Source organism: Amphibalanus amphitrite, unplaced genomic scaffold (genome assembly GCF_019059575.1).
Source record: "Amphibalanus amphitrite isolate SeventyFive unplaced genomic scaffold, NRLGWU_Aamphi_draft 001401F_arrow, whole genome shotgun sequence".
Lineage (NCBI taxonomy): Eukaryota > Metazoa > Arthropoda > Thecostraca > Balanomorpha > Balanidae > Amphibalanus > Amphibalanus amphitrite.
The window spans coordinates 147,144-167,545 of record NW_024882894.1 but is presented as its reverse complement, the minus strand read 5'-3'; the positions used below and the strand labels follow the sequence as shown (position 1 = coordinate 167,545).

The window sequence follows — 20,402 nt, the reverse complement described above, 5'->3', positions numbered from 1 at the left end:
CCAGCGCGCGAATGGCGGACTGGTAGTTGATAGAGCTGGACACCAGTACTTCTGGATGGGCGTGTTGTCATTTCAAGGTGCCTATTTACTACCTATTTAAAAACGCTAGGTATGAATTTGTTATTATTTAATCTACCTGCCACCCAAAACCGAAAACATCAAAATATTTGCAATTGTACATGCAAAATACCTACCCATTCCATCATCACAAAGTACCATCTCTTTCATACGTCATCAATATGGCACAGCAGAAAGCTGAAATGCCCGGCGGATTTGTGTGAACGCGAGGGAAGTCACGTGACCTTGAGTCACACTCTTTATGGCAAAATCCAGTAAAAAGGGGCCCATCTGATATTTATACAGACGTTATATCACGACATAAGGAAGGCGTTGTGATGCTCAGCATAGTGGTGCCCGATTTTCGGGCACCACTATGCAAACGGGCACCACTTCGCGTAGGTGTATCGGACAAAGGGCACCACTACGCTGGTCTTACAAACGCACACACACACACACACACACACACACACACACACACACACACACACACACACACACACACACACACACACACACACACACACACACACACACACACACACACACACACCACACACACACACACACACACACACACCACACACACACACACACACACACACACACACACACACACACACACACACACACACACACACACACACACACACACACACACACACACACACACACACACACACACACACACACACACACACCCACACACACACACACACACACACACACACACACACACACACACACACACACACACACACACACACACACACACACACACACACACACACACACACACACACACACACACACACACACACACACACACACACACACACACACACACACACACACACACACACACACACACACACACACACACACACACACACACACACACACACACACACACACACACACACACACACACACACACACACACACACACACACACACACACACACACACACACACACACACACACACACACACACACACACACACACACACACACACACACACACACACACACACACACACACACACACACACACACACACACACACACACACACACACACACACACACACACACACACACACTTCACAGTTCCTCCTCATCGCGTTGACGCTTACCAGCGCGTGTCGGGTAGACTCTGCCAGCAGCTCCTTGGCCTTGTTGAGAATGTCCTCGTTGTGTCCGCCGTAGGCCAGGCTGAGCACATTGGCGTCCGAGGACAGGTCCTCCAGGTCCTTCGGGGAAGTCATCGCTGACTTCTGAAACGTAAATACGTGTGTCCGTATAATCATGTAACCTATGCTATGTGCTATCCTAAATGGCGTATGCAGCCGACCATAGCCGCGTTTACATAGCATTTTTGACGAGGCTCTAGCTCGTTTATTTGGCGATAATTTCGATGCAGTGGTCTTCAAATATTTAGAGGGATCATTTTGTAAATTGTTAAGCACCATTAGCATCTTTTGCAACATCACGAAGGGAGACATAAGCTTGCAACAAACCCTATGTAAACACGTCTAATAATGCTTCATGGGGCACCGGTGATGATGATGATTGATGATAATGATGTTTATGTTTTAGGAAGGTCCGGACGTCATTTGTTTGAACAGCACCCATTTATTGGTCACAAAAAGACGCCTATCCATTCCAAACGGTAAACAAAGTGCTTAACCCGGCGGCCGCTGGGCCTCCGCGACACTCACCGGCCGCTGGAGGGGAGGGGGGGGGCATATAGTTGCCCCCCCTTTACATCTGCGACGATTTCGTCGCAACGCGAAGAGGCAGAGAAACAAAACTTTGCACACATCTTCATTCTTCCTGAATACCTAGCCGAGGTTGTGTCCAAATTTGGTGTCGATCCCATTTGAATTGACGTCACAATGACGTCAGAAGTCAAATTATAGATTTGCGACTCTCAGTTTCCTCACGATATATCCGATATATGAGACCGAATGTAAAGGACCGATTATTGGTCAGGAGGATTACAGCAGGTGCTGTCTAGTTCATTTACGGGTGTTTCATGCTCAGCGACATCAGAAACGGTCCATATCGGAAAACGACAAAAAATATGACGTCACTGTGACGTCATCTTAAGTGCTACAGCCACCAAACTTTCCTCAAACATTGCTTGGTATTCATTTGAAACTATGCCAAGTTTCACGCTCATAGCTCATCAGGTTTCGGAGATATTCCACAAAACGTATGGGGGGGGGGCAACTTTATGCCCCCCAGCGGCTCGTGGGTTAACCCGCGCCCCGCTGGGGGGGGGGGCAGAATCTGCACCCCCTCCCGTTTTTCGCCAATAACTTCTAAACGCGTTACGCCAGCAACGTCAAACTTACAGTACCTTATCATACATCAATTTGACACGTTCCCTAAAAATTTGAGCGAAATCCGTCGGATTTGTTTTTTAGAAAATGACGTTTTAGTGACGTCATGTTCGCCATTTTCGCCAAAAAAATCGCAAAATTTCAAACGCCGCTAACATCTTCATTTTTAAAGGAATCAAGACGTAACAAAAAAGGTTATACGTGACTCTACTTTGTCTATCAAACGGCTATCTCGGTTTTTTGAAAATGTTGGATTTTGGCCCAAATTTTATTTCTAAAAAAATCGACTTTTTTGGGAAAATAATTATAAAATCCAAAATTTTTAATGTATCGAAAAAAGCAAAATATATGTCATAGAAGTGGTCTATGTGCACCTACATACCAATTTTGAGAAGAATCGGTTCAAAAATGTAGGAGTTATTCAAAATTTTATGACGTCACGACACGAAAAATTTTTGAACAATGAATTTTTTGGAACTTCTAGACCTTGTACGGAAACAAAAATAGCACCATTCGACTCGCCGTGAAAAACTGCATCAGATAGACACCTTTTTAGGCCTTAACAACCAACTTCAAAGTTTGACCTCACTTGACCTGACCTTGACCTGACCTCGAACTGACATTCATCCAGAGGTGGTCCATAACACTAATTGAGTGTGCCTATTGAATTCTATGAATAAAATGACCCATAAAACATGTGTCGCACATGCCCTTTTCTATATTTTGTTTTTGGTGACCTGACCTGACCTGACCTGACCTTGACCTTGACCTTTGAATGATATTGTAAGTGCAACGAATATTATCTTGGTAGCCTAAGAACACGTTTTGGGCAATCAGTCTCAGTCCATTCTTCGGCAATTACGGTGCAAGGCCGATACTGTGGAAACTTGCATTTTGTACCCTTGACCTGACCTTGACCTGACCTCTGACCTACTTATGCAAAAAAAAAATTGAGCTCTTAAGATTCGCCTCGTTGAGAGCTTTCGATTGCCGTTTTTCCCGTCTTTCTACGACCATCGGTTCGGAAGTTAGACAGGGGGGGGGGGGCAGAATCTGCCCCCCCCCCCCCCCAGCAGGGCGCGTATGGCTGAATAGCCCAGCGGGGCGCGGGTTAAGCTAGATCATTCTTCAAACTCATAATCACGACATTATCCATGATCAATGGATGGACTTACCGATGATGCGGCTCTCGTATGCAGCACGCCGGCCGAGCTCCGTCCCCTCGCGGCTCCAGGCAGCACTGCTCGCATGAGACGGTACACAAACACTGGCCTCGGCTGCACAGATTGGCTAATACATGCTGGCCGCTGACCAGTCAAACGAGCCGACCCTATAGCGCCGACCTTAGCGCCGACCCTATGGTGGGTGAGCATGACAATTATAGGGAGTCTGAGGATAGCTGACCACTTATTGAAATATCGTTCCCAGAAAGCTAGCGCATTGGGAGACGTATTGTCGTGGATTGGGACTTTGTAATGTATCGCTTCTTTTACCATGATTGTTTGGGTTACCAACTGCATGAAGTCCTATCAGCAAGCGGCATATGGCCTGGCAGTGTTTCATAAACAAACACTAGAGTTGCGCAATACACAGCGCATGTATGTCCCACGAGTTACGCCACACCAGCTCGAAGCTACGAGTACACCGCACATAGGCATTCACTATTCATCGCAGTAATGTACGCAATATGTATGCTTTATGTACCCAAAACGTATGTGCTTGTGCAGCATGTTCACACATTTTGTTGTCGTGTCACGAGCAGATTCTATGGTACATTATACGTCTCCTTAGAACGCGCCAGAGCGGTGGTATGCCCGACCAGAACGGCGGCTAACTCGTTTCCCATGGGCTGCGTATACCAAGCGGGAAGCGCCGAACGGCTCTGAAAGGTCATCCAATATCAACGATAATAATTACTGGGTGTATTTTAGTAGATTCAAGATAAATGAAGAAAGCGAAAAATGTGAGGGTGGAACAGAAAAGCAAAATACGAAAAATAAAACAAAAGACAAGCAACGAATGACAAAATAGTGCACGGAAGATACCAAACGCATTAAATTAAATCCCTTTGGACGGGCATCAAAAAGGCAAAAACATCGATTACAAAAATGTCGAAAAAGCCATAGATCAAAACTCAAACATCGAAGAAAAAATAAAAATTAATAAAGGATGCATTGCAGAAAAAAGCGCGAAAGCGACCCTAAACTATCGAACGTCCGCTTGTCTCACTCCCAGGGGCTCAATCGTATATTGTCGTGACCCACCACCGCACCTAACGATGACCTGAGCTGCCTGTCCGGCGCCAAATTTGAAAGACAGCTTGACCATAGGTATGGATGGTGTTCACGCATCCCTTTCCATCAGTCACAAGCGTAGCAGCCCCTGGGTCTTGGCATCACTGCTCCGGCCGGCGCGCTCGCGACAGTACGTAGGGTGAATTATGAAAAGTTTTGAGCCTAACATAGTTACAGGTGACGCAGATTAATGAAACTTTGGTCACACATTTTGCCACTATTGATATGAATGGACACAAAATTGTGAAGTCCTAGCACTTTTTTCCTCACTTTTATAGTGCCTTGAATCATGCTATTTTGGGTAAGTGCTCGCGGTGTCAATGACGTCATTATTTTTTGTGAAGCGTCATCCAGTCAGTTTTTTCTTTAAGCTTAGACAGAAATAGACACCCTAAGGATGCCAATGCTGTTTAAAAGATTAAATTTGGGATACTTTGGAAGGCTCAGTAATTCATTGTTTACATTGCAACCAGTGAAAAATACCCTGATTTATTGTCCTGGTGAAACACGACCAATTTTGTCAGGATTGCCCTTCTGATCTTCCTGATTTTCTAACAAAGGTGTATCAGTGGTTCATCCTAGTAATGCCCAATTACAGTAAGACCCTTTGAAAAAAGTACACTTGCAAGACATCTCATTTATTTTCCGAATTACGGAACACTTTCCTCCTTGTTGTGACTCTGACATTTAATTTTTCAGATTAGAGTAGAGACGTTCTTTCACTGACTCCACTGTTCTTCCAGTGCTGGATTGAAGTGAAACACCCAGTTAATCATCGGTAGCGAAAAGTGACTTTGAATTCTCAGAATCTGCTTCAACTAGCTCCAAATGTCATTACACATCTCTCGTCGTGCTCTGCAGCAAAAAGCCGAGAGGCCCATGGGCGCCGCCACCGGGGGGACGGGGGGGACGCGTCCCCCCACTCTCAGAATGGAAGGGGGACGTCCCCCCAAACTCATTACGGAGCGAGCGAAGCGAGCATAGTCTTTCGTAGGTTAACGGAAATTTCTGAACATGCCGTGGTCACGCTGTTCCTAGGCTTATATCTGAGCAACCACTTGACCGATTTCGGTAATTATTGTAGGGTAGCACTAGATTCATTCCTTCTAACGAGCATCGGACTATTCCCGATGCATGTGAGTGACCCCATATGCACGTGCCACGTGAAAAACGAAGAGGTGTCAGTTTTGTAACAATTTCAATATCTCGGCAACTACTGGGCCGATTGCGCTGAAAGTTGGCATGTAGGTATACCCACTAGGCAATGCATATCCATGTGCCACAGTTGCACTGAAAAAAATCGGGGAACCCCATTTCTTACAATCTGACACCACATACTCCAAAATACTCCTAAATTAGGCTCCGTTTTCATGATTTTAGGATGTCATGGGTGTTGTGACACCCGACACGGGAGCCCCATTACCTTTTGACGCCGCAAAAATGTACATGACCCCCTTGGGAGAGGTTCGGCTAGCGAACTCCCCAAAAATTGCAGGCCAAAAAATTGGAGTGTCGCTGAGACACCCCCGTTGAAACCCCTCTGGGGTGTCATTATCCTGGAGTGACACCCCGTGTTTTCAGCTTCAAATCCTACCGATAGATGGCGCAAACTAAAGTTGGTAAAATCGGGACCTGTTTTTCACGAATGGCTGGTGCATGTTTGGAGCTAAGGCAAAAGCGTGCATAGCGTAGAGTGGCCAACTATATCATGATGATATCTAGACTGATTACCGTGACATACGTTGGTCGTGCACACTACAGGGCGCCGCAAGGCCGCGAACGGAAAGAGTAACTCCTCACCCGGTTATAAATATAGTCTGAGATTCTCGTTCCGAAAGACATTTAATCCTCGCCGGGAGTTTTTCGGAAGTATAGGGGAGTGAAACTTCTCTGAGAGATTCCCTGCTGAAGACGCGCGGTTCCCCGCGTGGGGGTCAGGAACAATATGGGGAGTTATATCAGAAAAATAGGGGAGTTGAGCTGCTATATTTTACACCCTAATTTGGGAGTTTGACACCCTGTCGGGTGCTTAGGGACCAAAAAGGGGTGCTCGGCTGATATTTGAGGGGTGTCACCTGCAGTCTAACGGAACCCCATGTGGGCCGGCGCTGACCCCCCTTTAGCGGCTGCGACTCCCCACTATGCGTCGAAACCTTCCTGGGGTGTACGCCAAACACCCCATTTATAATAGCTCAGCGACTCCCCTCAAAACACCCCACTCGGGTGTTATTTTTGACATGACCGTCAATACCCCGTACAGGGTGTCATTTTTTCTTTCAGTGTTGAGCTGCTATATTTTACACCCTAATTTGGGAGTTTGACACCCTGTCGGGTGCTTAGGGACCAAAAAGGGGTGCTCGGCTGATATTTGAGGGGTGTCACCTGCAGTCTAACGGAACCCCATGTGGGCCGGCGCTGACCCCCCTTTAGCGGCTGCGACTCCCCACTATGCGTCGAAACCTTCCTGGGGTGTACGCCAAACACCCCATTTATAATAGCTCAGCGACTCCCCTCAAAACACCCCACTCGGGTGTTATTTTTGACATGACCGTCAATACCCCGTACAGGGTGTCATTTTTTCTTTCAGTGTGGGGTGCTGCTGCACGTGCGCACATGCAGGGGTCGATTCCAGATCTCGAGAACGGCTGAACCGATTGTGCTGAAATATGCTACATGGTTAGGGACCGGTTAGTAGGGTGCCGTGCAAAAGTCAGTTGGAACCCATTTTGCACGTGCGCACGTGCAGGGTGCCGCTTCCAGATCTCGAGAACGGCTAGGCCGATTGCGCTCAAATGTGGCACATCGTTAGGGACCGGTTAGAAGGGTGCAGTGCACAAGTTAGTTGGAGGTATCCCCTCGCAATTTCGCACGTGCAAGGCTCACCCCACCCTCTCGCTCGCTCCGTTAGTCGCCCCAAAAGGCGTTTTACTGGTTGTTATCCTACTCGAAATTTGATTAGGCCCTTCGGTCCAATGAGACCATTTCAGAGCCGCAAGTATGAAAGAATTAGTGGGAGACATTGGTCTGGGCAGCCACCCCAGTGAGCCACTTGGGATGAACCCGACCAATTGAACAAGCAGCCCAGCCCACTGGCACTCACTGCACCCGGCAAAGGACTATAGCTCCAGTGGAGCCATTCCCACATGGGATAGAGTTGCCCGTCCAGCCCGGAGCAGGGGGCTGCGGCGTGGAGGAGAAGGATCTGACTGTCCTGAGGATGGAAGAGATGGAACGGCCGGTGCCGAATCTGAGAGGGTCCAGGAGGTTTAGATACTCAGTATATGGGGTGTGGGAAGCATATTTACGTCTGGACAACGAGTTGCGGGGAAAAGTGCTAATTGTGTTGCAGTTTTAGGAGCCGGTGATTAGGCTGGATTTTTGGGTTACTTTTTCGTTCCGATTCATGTATTTCATAGTGTTTGGCTTTTGAATATTTTATTTCTTTCAGATAAATATTACTTGTCTTACAACTTTTGTAAAAACGTTTCATTTTTTTATAAGCCGACGTTCAGAGTCCTAAAAATACATCAGCACTACAATCATTGTAAACAAACAAATGGAGCACCACTTGGCTCTGTTTCAAGGCCATTTTTTTAGTTTATCTGGTGGTTTTCTTGCTCTTGTACGTCGTTTTGTTGGATGTTTTGAATCCCTTAAGATTGACTTATATCATATTTAAGAAGTATGTTGACTGAAAACAATCTGAAGTGTCCAGGAGGCTGACAGAGGTCCTGACTACTGAGCAATATCAATATCAAGTTGAACAAGTTATGAAATTTTGGTTGATGAACGCAAGTTGATCGGGCTCATATATCAGCAAGAAGAAGTAAAATTAAAAGAGCTTATTGTCCAAAAACAAGCTATAATATTGCAGACCTTGGAGCAATACTGAAGAGCACGCTGAGCAGGATCATGCCAGAAAATGTTGACTGATGAGCGCATATTGATGTATTGGTACGAATATTGAATGATAACTTACAACAGCAAGATAAATTAGTGCTAACTATCAAGTTAAAATCTAGAATGAATGGACTTGGACAGTTTTACTATGCTTAGATGCTATGCAGATTGTAATGTGCATCAGGTACTCAGTGTCTGGCAAATGAAACATGCGATCATTCCATTGCTACTGGAGGAGAAAGCTTGGATCACTAAATCCACTTTATGTTGATTTTGATGTTAATCATCATCACTGTATTTCTTGAAAACAGGATTGTACTAAAATTGTCAATGTGACAATCCATGCAACGATGTGATCATATGTGTTCATAGTCATTCGTGATAGTCATTATTGGTCCAATATACAATGGCAAAGCTCTCAGTCTCTGCGTTTCTTCCTGTGGATGGCCAGCAGTGACTCAGAGCTTAGAAGTATTAGTTTTCTTCACAGGGCTGGGATAAAAGTACTGAGGGTACTGAGGGTACTGAGGGTACTGACTAGGGTAACATTTAACTTGATAAAAAGTACTGAGGGTAATCTTCCACCAAGGAACCCTACTTTGACATGGTATGAGATGTAGGCACAAGTAGGCAGGTGCTCAGTTCCTATAGTCAGTAGTTGGGTATGTTTAGTCGGGTTAGCTTAGATCAGATTGTTAGTTTTTTAATTTGCCAAATGTCCATAAAAATGTGACCTGAGCAATGAGCATGCTTGAACCTGACTAACCTGACAGCTGACCTAACCTCAATCATCACACATATTTGCAGCCTACCCAAGACCTGCATGGCAGTAGCACCTAGTCATAGGTAGGTACTCACCCTAACTCAATCTTACCTGCTAACCTTCAACTTGCCAAAAGTTAGCTCACATTGCCAAGCTGTGTCCAGGGAAACAGTCAACTGAGGAACTGGCTCATTGGGTGGCTGGTGTGAGTCTGTGCATTTAAAGTGTTTCTTCTCTGAAGCTGCTCTGCACTGCTGTATGTCATGTTAGATGCTCAGAAAATGTGGGAAATGATTACTAAGCTACTTTAGTGCTTTGTTAATGCTCGAGACATGAACAAGTACAGATCCTGCAGGGTACAGCTATGAGTTAGGTGCTAGGTGAGTATGTTATGTGAATGTGCTGTTCCCTGTTTGACCGTAAGTATACAAACAAGCACAGGGTCACAGTTATATTCAATCTCCACATAAACATACAACAAAACGGCCATATAGCCTAACTCCGAACACACCACAGATAACTTAAGCCTTTGAAGGCACAAAAATGTTTTGATTAACAGGACAGGTTTACAATATATCCTCTGTCCTTGGGGGATCTTGCTGCCAAGTTGAGGTATGATGACTGAACTTCAGGATTGATCAACCTTTTCTTAGCCACTGCTTATATACGAGAAAGACCAAATGCTTGTTTGTTTTGATTTACAGGACATGTATACAATATATCCTCTGTCCTTGGGGGCTCTTGCTGCCAAGTTGAGGTACGATGAGATGACTGAACTTCAGGATTGATCAACCTTTTCTTAGCCACTGCTTATAAACGAGAAAGACCAAATGCTTGTTTGTAAACTGCGTTGAAAATTTAATGATCCACCTTCAATTCTGACATGAAGGCACAAATGAAATAGTTTCCTCTCCTTTTGGAATACACAAAGCAAAATATCTAATAAATTTTAGTGGATGGACAAGAGCAATTAGCATAGCTTTCCCTCAAGTTAACTTCTGTCACTCATGGACTGTTGATGGCCCGGGACTGTTGATGATTTACACTGACGCTTATTCGCTTCATATTTTGTAACAAACGCGCTAAAACTGCAATATAACAGCACTATATGCTTCTTGACAAAATGCAAAAGTATTAAAAATTTAGCCCTGATGGCATTCATTCTTGGTGGAAACGTAATTACAAAATATTTTGTACTAACTATTGAATTCCGGCCGAAAACAGTGCACGGTTTAAAAAAGAATCATTCCAATGACGGTCCATTCTTGCGATCCTGAAATCGCCACTATTTCCGGCCTCTCCAACGCAACTCGTTGTCCAGACGTAAATATGCGGGCCTACATGCATTGGTCTGACCCCTGCCACCTCGGCCAACAAAATCTCTAGCTCTTATCCGACCTGTCATCGCGGAACTGCCGATTTTTGATATCGTGATCAACGTGTGTCGTATAACACGACTGGCCGAACACGGGCCTAATATATTTCGTCTAACCAGCCAAGAGCATGACTTTACACCAATCCGACCTCGAAGTCAAAATCCGAACATTTTCGAAGACTTCAACTCCGACTCTGGCCAAAACTGGCCAAAACAGTCAACTCCGACTGATTCCGGCTCCGACCCCACACTTCTGCAGTCACGCTACACTAAATTTCTAGCTTCTAAGAAATAAGCTATACGGTTGACAGGGCCACAAAACTTTGAGGCGACTTGACTACTTGACTTGGTTTTCCTGACCTAAGGTTTTCTGGTATCAAGCTTGTTACACGGGCTGCAAAATTCGTATTTTGGAGCAGTTTTGCCTAATGTTTTTTGCCAATTTTCGCGGCGCTTCGCGCCGATTCGTGCACAAACCAAAAAGAGAGATTTGTGACTATGCAACGCCCCCTCCTCCACGCGGGTATGCAATATGCATTACCTATGCAATATGCATTATCGATCATATAAGTGGCATACATCAGCAATTATACCGTGATAGAACACGACACGAGGCTTTGCCGTGTCAAACTGAATCGGACATTAGATGTGTATATAGGTAGGTACTCGGTGGGAATGCGGTCTATAGCCATTACTTGGAAATACCTAAACATGGGTGTCCATTTCCGCCAAGTCGGGGGGGGGGGGCCGAGCTCTCCAAATTCCCCGCCGGCTCGGCCGGCTTGACTTTGGAGCCTCAACAGACCGCGCAGGTAAAGGTCACCGCTAGGGCGGCGGATTTGCTGCGCCCGGGCACCCCCAACTCGGTAGAAATCGACACCGCTACTTACCTATATTGCAGCGGAAGCTGATTACGCGTTGACCAAGCATAGTACGTAGTTCAAACCAGCTGAATGCTGATTGGCTAGCATTTTTCCGTAAGGGAATGGATTCCTCGGTAAGAGAATGACAAAGTGTAATCTGTGGGAATGACTTCAGTCTTCAAACCTAAAATCGATACCAATATATTTGGCTAGGGTGATCGTTGGGCCATAAAAGCTCCTGATTTGTTCTCGTCTCAGCTCAAGCTACATAACTGTTACTTCAGTTCAAAACCCTATGTTAAAAGTGGCATATTTGCTTTAAACGTTGAATGCATCCGACCGAAAAAGCCACGGTAAGAATGTCTACTTTTGGGTTTTTAGTCGGTCAGTCCGTCCCCCCCAGTCAAAAATCCGTGGCGGCGCCCCTGGAGAGGCCCAATGAGCAGAGACCTTTCTCATGTCATGCCCATTGGTAAGAATGTCGCCAGCTTGCTCCTGGGAGATGTCCATTCTTACCGCTATCTGATGAGCTCACAGTCTTGGATCCAGCATCCACACCCCTAGAGCAGGGTCAATGTTTTCGGATTTTGTCACATTCTACGGCGTTTTTGATATTTTTTCATTTTGGACGCTGTTCCAGGTTCCTGCCCTGCTTGAAATTAGCAGCTCAAACCTTAACAGTGACATATGATGGGCCACAACCAATAAGTTTAATTTCAGGTCCTTTTTAATTTCAGATGAAGGCATGGCTTTGAAATCGCAATACTTTATAAAAGTTCAATTCTCGATTTTCTCCCTTTTCACCGAACGCGTAATCTTCTTCACTTTAACGGGCTCTAAAAACGAAACGAAAAGGACTAGTACTTCAAAACTTGGTGTACACACCTAAAAATGAGTTTGCCATAAAATGCTGGGATGAAAACCACCCCTTTCTTGGCTCGTTTTTCCGCCATTCCGATGGCGCAAAAAGTGTCCAAAACCCCGTTGACTTAACATGGGGAAAATGGAATCGCACGTGCCACGTGCCACGAGGTTTTAAGCGAGTAGCGACCGGTGCCATAAGGTAGATCGCCTCCGGGAGCCCATACACTGAACTTTTTACGAAGATTGTACATTTCGTCTAGGCTGCGACCAAGATGTCTCGATTCGCTGCCAGACTTGCAAAACATAGAGATGTCCAAAACAAAACAATGGAGATGTCCATTCTTACCGCTATCTGATGAGCTCACAGTCTTGGATCCAGCATCCACACCCCTAGAGCAGGGTCAATGTTTTCGGATTTTGTCACATTCTACGGCGTTTTTGATATTTTTTCATTTTGGACGCTGTTCCAGGTTCCTGCCCTGCTTGAAATTAGCAGCTCAAACCTTAACAGTGACATATGATGGGCCACAACCAATAAGTTTAATTTCAGGTCCTTTTTAATTTCAGATGAAGGCATGGCTTTGAAATCGCAATACTTTATAAAAGTTCAATTCTCGATTTATCTCCCTTTTCACCGAACGCGTAATCTTCTTCACTTTAACGGGCTCTAAAAACGAAACGAAAAGGACTAGTACTTCAAAACTTGGTGTACACACCTAAAAATGAGTTTGCCATAAAATGCTGGGATGAAAACCACCCCTTTCTTGGCTCGTTTTTCCGCCATTCCCGATGGCGCAAAAAGTGTCCAAAACCCCGTTGACTTAACATGGGGAAAATGGAATCGCACGTGCCACGTGCCACGAGGTTTTAAGCGAGTAGCGACCGGTGCCATAAGGTAGATCGCCTCCGGGAGCCCATACACTGAACTTTTTACGAAGATTGTACATTTCGTCTAGGCTGCGACCAAGATGTCTCGATTATAAAAATTTAAGAAAATTTATAAAATTTATAAAATAGTTGTACAGTTGTACGAAATGTACAATCTTCGTAAAAAGTTCAGTGTATGGGCTCCCGGAGGCGATCTACCTTATGGCACCGGTCGCTACTCGCTTAAAACCTCGTGGCACGTGGCACGTGCGATTCCATTTTCCCCATGTTAAGTCAACGGGGTTTTGGACACTTTTTGCGCCATCGGGAATGGCGGAAAAACGAGCCAAGAAAGGGGTGGTTTTCATCCCAGCATTTTATGGCAAACTCATTTTTAGGTGTGTACACCAAGTTTTGAAGTACTAGTCCTTTTCGTTTCTTAACCCTATTCCTGGCGGGGGGGGGGCCTCAGGAGCCCCCCCCTGAGGTTTTTTGGTTATATCTCCCAAACGCGTTGAGCTAGGAAGCTCAAATTTTCTGACTTTTCCTAAAAGGCTTCTACGCAACATGTCTGAAAATTTTGAGTTGATCTGACCTCAGGTCAGGTCACCAGAGGCGGTTTGGTGACGCTACCTCAGAAAAGTTTGCAATCACGCCAGAGCTAGAGTTTTTGACCGATCAATTTCTTCTCTTCAGGGTTTAGTTAGGGTACCAATATGTGCAATTTGTATATCTCGGAATTTTGATATCGGTGACCTAAGGTCAGGTCAATTTCGCGACCTCCCCATTATAAGTCAATGGGGGAAAAATCAACTCCCTGTTTTTACCACTAAAACGGGTCGGAATGGCCCCATATACCATACATGACTTCATATACGATCAACCTTCACTACCTTGAGGTCTGTTTTGCTGTTGGGCAGCTGTGAGGTCATGTGACGTCATCAAAGGTCACCAAAGGTTTTTGGCCAATAACTCCGTACAGGAACAAGATACAGACGCGTGGATGGTCTCATTGTGTTCAGCTCGTCAAGACGCATCGAATGATATACATGATGACCTCGAGGTCACGTGACCTGAGGTCAACCTTTGACCTTGACCTTTCGAGGTCAACATATATATCATTCGATGCGGATTGACGAGAGGATCACGATGATGCCCTTAGTTTGTTCCTATCTTGACTAATTCGAAAGTTATTCGAGAAAAACTCTCTCCATATCTAGTGCCGCCATTTTGACTTTTTCGACCCCTGTGACGTCATCTTTGACCTGACCTGAAAATGACCTTAGTAAAAATTGTAGATCTTGGCCGTGCGTATCCGATGCCGTTTACCGCTTGTCGCTATCTTGCTTCGTTCTCGAGATCTCAGGGGGGGGCCGAATCGGCCCCCCCCCCGCCAGTTTCTTGTCCCGGCGGAGCCCGCCAGGAATAGGGTTAAATTTTATAAATTTTTATAAAATTTTTTATAAAACTATAAAATAGTTTTATAATAAACCTAAAAATAGTTGCAAAATGTGTGACCAAATTTTCATGTGCCACCTTTGAAAGATTTCCCATTTTATTTTTCCTAGGATAAGAAGCTTCTGTTTCTACCTAATATCGCAAAAAAAATCAAAAATGGGCCTGGAATAGTGCCTTTTTCGCCTAAAAGTTTATCGGTTTTTCGATATGTATAACAACTGTAGTGGGCTGACCTGTAAACAGGCGTCGGCAACAATCGCGAATGCGGCGCACATGTGACAATAAGCAAAGGTCATTATAGAGTTACGACGTACGGGAATGAGTTATCAGCTGTCTAATCGTAGACAACACAATGTCGAGCCGTAAACTGTAAGCCTGTATTGGTATTGTTTCTTTTATTTGGCTGTCGAACATTATTTATGGTTTGAAATATGATTTTATGTAAAATAATTGATATGAAAAAGCCATCTCTTTAGTTATGACCCCATTTCACCATACGCAAGTGGCAGAAATGACAATGATCAGCTGACACATTTTTCTTGGCCGAAGTCAGAGCGCGCGGCCCGACGCACCACCACCGCACTACAAAGTATGAGCAGAAGCCGCGCCCAAAGCCAGGGCCCCGGTAACGTGAGGTAGCCGAGTCGGGGCGGCGTGCGCTGACCCAAGCCAGGGCCGCAGCTTTGGGCGCGGTCTACCGCATCCCCGCGGGCAGCCCCGGGCTATCACATGACACCGGGAGGACGCGCGGCCCCGGCTTGGGTCAGCGCACGCTGCCCCGACTCGGCTGCTTCACGTTACCGGGGCCCTGGCTTTGGACGCGGTCTACCGCACCACCTAACAGGCGTGTTCGAAACCGCAGGAGATGATGATGAACGGGTTTATCGAAACTTGATTGGATGAGCATATCGGTAATAGCGATTTCAGTGTGTGCATTTATTGTTCATAGTGGTGTGAAATGTGGTTGGGGTACGACCGACAACCCGTCGGGGCGAATTTCGCACTGGGGTACTCAAAATTTGAAGAATTTAAGACGTTTCCATGAGTTTTGAAGGTATGGATAAGTTCTAAAAATCCGGTTCTCCTTATCTGGGCCATTAACTCCATACGGTCCAGGAAAGCTGGCACACTACCTTTAACCTGCGTCACCTGTAACTGTGTTAGGCTTAAAACTTTTCATTCACCCCACGTATAGTACCTACTGATTGTATTGTATAGTATAATGTATTATATTGCATACTGTCTGGAAGAGACACCACGCTGGAGGGCCTCTACTCGCACCAGTTTATATATCGGGTGAAAGCGAAGCTCAGTGATTAACCGCATCGCGACAGCTTTGGGCAATAGTTACCAGATTGATATGATGTTGCCTGAATATTTGGTCATTCGATATTTCACTCTCGCTAGGCTCTCGGAAGGACATCACTACTCCGCCCCTACCCCTTCCACGCCCTAGTGTCCAAGTCCAAATCGTCTATGACAGGACAGGCTCCGGATGTCCGCCCCTACAACATGCCCCCCCCCTCACCCGACACCGCCGGCGGCACCGAGATGCCGACGGCACCGAGGCGCCAAGCATGCCGACAGCACCGACGATGCCAGTGGCGGCGCCCGGCAGTCGGTGGGCCGTCCGGCGGCCCACCGACTGACGGCCCACCGACTGCCAGTCGATGAAACCAGCCCACGGGCGGAGCAGAGGCGGGAGCAGGAAACGGCGATCGAGGCAGTCCAGTCACATTGACAAGTTAAAACCGACCACCATGAGCATCGACGAAATAAAGATCACTTTGGTTATTGATTTGGGGACACCAGCGCGTCGCGTGACGTTGGGTCAACTCCGGTGGGCCCTCCCAAAGTACAAGATGCAGAGTCGCCCTTGCATCAGACTGCCCCGCCCCCTATTCAGGGAGGACACTATGAGCGAAGCCACCGCAACGGAACCAATCTGAAAGAACAAAATACAGATGTTTTACTGCACCGCCATCCATGCCAAGTTTTTCACTCCTGATCATTGACCCGACTGATCCAGTCTGCAAAACATGTCAATGTGTTTTTGGCGGCTTGCCTACCTCCACAATCGACAATGCATCTCTGTGCACCGAGCGCTTTCCCACACCGTGGTGACTGGTGGGCGAAGCAGCGCCCATTGCAGCTCCTCTCGTCCCACCCCTTATTCGAAATCACTTGCTCGAACTCACCTCGAGAGATCAGCTTATGCCGCGCACTTCCAAGCCTTCACAACAGCCGAAACAGCACTGATGCCACCATAGACAAAGGTTGAGGTCGCTAGTCACTACCGAGACCGACCGTTTCGACCCAGGAATGGAATTCTGATTATCACGCGCGCCACCTACAGCCCTCTAGAAGAGACTAGTTCATGAACTCTTCACAAGATGACGCCCGAAGTCCCAATCCTATCATTAGTGATTTATCGAGTCTCAGGGTATAAGAGTCGAGAACATGTTCCATTCCGGTTTGACTTCTATGCACAAGCACAGGAAGTTAACAACTTCCATAGATCATTACAATTCTTTTTTATTTTGCAACGCCAGTTGAAGTGAAAAGGTGTGAAAGTTGAAGCCGCTAAAAGCGATTGTCATTTACCTGATTGTTCTAGGAAGGTAAGAACACTGACTTAAAAAAGGTCATCAGACCAAATGTCGTGTTGTTGTGCTCCTCAACGCTCAAACCACGCTCAAACAACAGTCAATGTCTTAGGCATATTTCCTCATGCCTGATTTGCCAACGCATATACACCAGCATTTTAATTTAGCTGATGTTAATCTAAAAATGTTATTCATTTCCGACGCAAAAGTTTCAATGAAGCTATGTTCATACCACCATATTGAAATATCGCAGGCTGTGTTGTTGATCCCCGTCTCTACTTTTTGCCATCCACTAAAGGCCACTCTGGTGAAAAAAATGGGTGCGGTTATTTTTTCTCATCTTAGTTTGCTATTTTGGCGCGATTTTGACAATTTCTGGCGCATTCCACTTATTTACTTTAGCGGCCATAGGGCAATGGTTTACTAACGGGAGATGTGATGAATTACAGCAGCAATACTTGAAATATAAGGAAGAAGTGAAGCAATTATGATACCTATTATTTTTTATAATGACAGAAGGAACGTGGAAGAAAAAAACATTTTGTGCAGCATGTGAAAACAAGGAAATAGAATGAAAGAAGGGCTGCTACTTTTCATGCTCCCGAAACCAGCCATCTCATCATCATAGCATGGTAATGATAGTTAAAGTTTATGTTAAAAAAGAATAGAAGGAGCTGCTGCAAAGGTCTTTGTGATGCCTCAAATCTGTTAAGTCAGGCATGCTCTTACAGACTGAATGTTCAAGTTACGAGACCCCATCATACTCCAGTGGCTGCATGGTGCTTGAGCTTGTCAAATACTTAAATGTTTTGCTCAGAAATTGTTTGCTTTATTGGTTTCTTGAGTTTCACCAGATAAAGCTACAAGGTTGGCTAATTTGGTGTTAGTTATCCATATTAAAGTGCACTGTTTGTGACAAGATTATGGAAATTGTAACCTCAATAATGACAATTCATGCTGTCAAAGCTATGATATGTTGCCTTGAGTTTGATATCAGGCAAACATGGATTGAAACTGTTTTCTAAAAAAAAAACACTGCTTTTTAGTAACTTTCACCCCATAATTTGTATTTATTCAATCTCAGAATGGGAGCAAGGCTGAATCACAATTATCTTTTGGGAAATGCTCTACAAAACTGCATTGCTTTTATTTCTGTGGCATAATTTTGTACCTAATTCAAAGACTTTCTCTGGTGTAGTTTGTAAGATTGTTTGAACTTCTACTTTCTGACCTGCTTGGTGCCACTAAATCCTGCAACCTATTTGGCTTATTTACCCATCTCTCTTGCCATTCCTACATATTTCATGTCAGTCTATTGCATAAATATTGTGTAGTTAACATACACCATGATATACAAATGAATGGTACCTATATAAGCTCGATGTGGGTAAATGAGAACCAATGAACCTATGTTTTTTACAATGGTATAAAGTCCTCTTGTCACGGCCATGGATATCACAGAAGATTTTGCTGAACTGCGCAAGAGAATCCTGTGCAAGGAAATGTTTTGCATGATTTAGCTTAACAGCATAAATTTTATTTTCCCAGTTGCATTGGAGCTCTGCTGGAGTTTGCTGATGACAGGATGCTGAAGGGCTGAAGCTGGTAGCTCTGGCAGGAGTCCAGTGTCCACCAGCTCAAGATCCGACGCCGCCGCGTCGCCGCCGTGCGGCACTCCGCGGAGACGGGGACGGCGGTCATGATTGAAGACACCGCATTTCCCGCCTGGACTGTCCGGTCGGAGACTGGTAATCCCTCCGGTGAGCCGCACACCGTGGAGCTACTGCACCGCGCGTGTCCACCCGCAGCGCAGTGCCAGCAACGGTGCCGTGAGTGCGACATCTGCGTGCATATGACGCAGTGCGACTGTCACGACTCGCGGCTCAGTGTTCTGTCAGTGTGACAGTGCGGCTCGCGCTCGTTTTAGCGTGGTGCTCTGTTGTATATAACCACCTTGATGGAGACCTATGTGCTGCCGCTTGAGTTTCAGTGTACAGTTTTATGCATCAAACTAGCGTAAGTAAATGGCTGTCAGAGGTCAATTTGAAGCGCAATTAGTACCCATAACCCAGCTGGGTTGAGCGAGTCATGTGACTAGTCCCGATGAACGTACTGTTTCGATGTCGTCGGTCGTAGACTTTTGTAAACCATTCGTTTCGGAGCTCTGTGTTGTGTTGTTGGGGACCGCAGTTGTTTGAGCAGTTTGCTTTATGCGTCGTACGCTGACAGAACGCTGGTCGTACACAAGTCATGTGTTTCCTTTCGCCCCTAATGTGTTACTGCGGTACCTATGCAGTTGTAATGTGTCTCTATACACTAACTGGTCGCACTTGGTTGTGAAAATGACACTAGCTGGTCGCACTTGGTTTCAAACTGCGCTTGGAAGTCGTGCAATTTTATTTGCATTTTGCAATGCAATTTTATTGCCGTTACCGTATTGGTAGATTGAGATAGTGTCAGAAGTTGGCCATTTGATGCGTTGTCACTTGTGAGACGTTGTTGCCTTAGTACTGACGAATTGCTGGGCCGCGTTTGTGTTCCTGTTAAGAAACGGATCTCAATATAAGGTGATTCAGAGGTAGGAACCTGAATGCATTCGTTCAGACTTTTCATTTTATAGGGATGCACTGCTTCATGAGCAAGAACGAGCATGGCTCTGGTTGAGCGAAGCGCAATCGATATTTGTTATCGTGGTTGTAGACTGTGGCCACATTTACATCACTATTAAACTCCACGCACCAGCATTATTTAAACTGCTTGAACCTATACTTCATTTCGCTAAATTTCGGGGTCGTCAACCTACGGTCCGTGGCCGTTACGTTTGGCCAAAAACTAAATTTTATACATATTAACTGATTCATATGATCACAGCTTGATGCCCCGGACAATTTTTATTTGACTCACTGATAATGAATGTGTCCCAGTACCGCACAAACTGAGACTGAAACTGGACAACTCGCTTTTCGAGGTTCAAGTTCATTATCTTCAGATGTTATGGTATGGACTA

The 20,402-nt window shown here is 45.6% G+C and overlaps 2 long non-coding RNA genes across 3 annotated transcripts; one reads left to right on the top strand and one right to left on the bottom strand.

Annotated features, from left to right (window-relative positions):
- Window positions 1-1,191: 1,191 nt before the first annotated feature.
- LOC122372795 lies at window positions 1,192-17,097 on the bottom strand. Of its 2 annotated transcripts, none has more exons than XR_006254934.1 (3): window positions 16,988-17,097; window positions 3,581-3,645; window positions 1,192-1,334 (listed from the first exon to the last, which is right to left on the bottom strand). It is a non-coding gene; the product is annotated as an uncharacterized LOC122372795 (long non-coding RNA). The 2 variants fall into 2 exon arrangements; XR_006254933.1 differs by having other exon boundaries at window positions 3,581-3,682; window positions 16,988-17,095.
- A 615-nt stretch (window positions 17,098-17,712) lies between these two features.
- On the top strand, window positions 17,713-19,993 carry LOC122372793. Its single transcript, XR_006254931.1, has 2 exons — window positions 17,713-18,027; window positions 18,944-19,993. It is a non-coding gene; the product is annotated as an uncharacterized LOC122372793 (long non-coding RNA).
- Window positions 19,994-20,402: the final 409 nt, after the last annotated feature.